Raw genomic sequence first — 1,140 nt, forward strand, 5'->3', positions numbered from 1 at the left:
ATAATATTTGAAAACCGGCATATTCTAGACAGAAATCTATATTGCACAATTGATTCACAGGTACAATTTGCTCCACCAGGAAAAAACTAATTCTTCCTGATCCCTTTAGGCAACTGCATATTCCCTGGATCAACAGTCTCGGGTATCACTCCTTAGGAAATGTAATACCATGTTATATTTTGTGCAGTTAGAAATGCATCCAACTTTTTCCTAAAGCAATCTATTGAGTAAAATAAAGACAAAGCACAATGATTGCTTTGAAAGCACCATTTAGAGTGATGACGTACAGGAAAGAAAAATACATGAACACCTGTAAGTCAGTAGGATTTCAAATGTGTTACAAAAAAAGCTATAAAAACCAACATAATACTACAAAACTGAAAAAGGAAAAAAGTTACCCTACAACATTGTCTGAATCTATTTCATCTATTTTTGTGATTAATTATCACAGACCAGTCTCGGGTGTTATTTAATAGAGACTCATCTAAAATGTCAGGATCTAAATGTGCTTGGACCTGTTAAACGAAGTTCTCAGTTGCATTCTAGCTGTCGGGCTGAACAGAAAGTAAAAATAAACATCCAGTGATAATTTTAACTGGTCACACGAAAGGGTACAAGGACATCCGAGCTGAAAAGACTGTCAGTTAGAGATCTGTGTGGGCAACTGTTACATAAACCAGGAGGCAGGTACTGTACAATGCTTAGAATGCCTTCAGGAAAATCATAGAGAACAATTTGGCATTAGACAAATACTGTAAGCTCATTAGAATGACATTCATAAACTCCTCATTCATCCGTTGATGTGTAAAGTCCTAAAGATCCGATGTGTTCCTCTAGACACTTTTTCTTCAAATGTCTAGTCCTATTACAGGGCTCTAAAGTCTAATGCTACAAAGATAATATTCATTGTAGTGAACACATATCCAAGTCAAAAAAAGATACTAGTTCATTTCTTCATTTACATAGAGATCACACACATTGCAGCAGAATGCTTCTTTAATAAATGTCCATGTATTTCCTGGCCTTGATCTTTGACCTCTGTCAGATATGTATCTCTGTGTTTAAATTTGAGATTATTTTCCTCCCTTTGTGTCCTAGTGTCAGTGGAAACATAACGAGGACGTCTCTTCAATGGGGACA

The 1,140-nt window shown here is 35.9% G+C and overlaps 1 protein-coding gene across 1 annotated transcript in view; it reads right to left on the reverse strand.

Moving 5' to 3' along the window:
• The window catches only part of PHKG1 (phosphorylase kinase catalytic subunit gamma 1), a 19,275-nt gene that overhangs the window by 6,428 nt on the left and 11,707 nt on the right, over positions 1 to 1,140 (reverse strand). The window lies entirely within an intron of this gene.

Source organism: Pyxicephalus adspersus, chromosome 1 (genome assembly GCF_032062135.1).
Source record: "Pyxicephalus adspersus chromosome 1, UCB_Pads_2.0, whole genome shotgun sequence".
In the NCBI taxonomy this organism is placed as follows: Eukaryota; Metazoa; Chordata; class Amphibia; order Anura; family Pyxicephalidae; genus Pyxicephalus; species Pyxicephalus adspersus.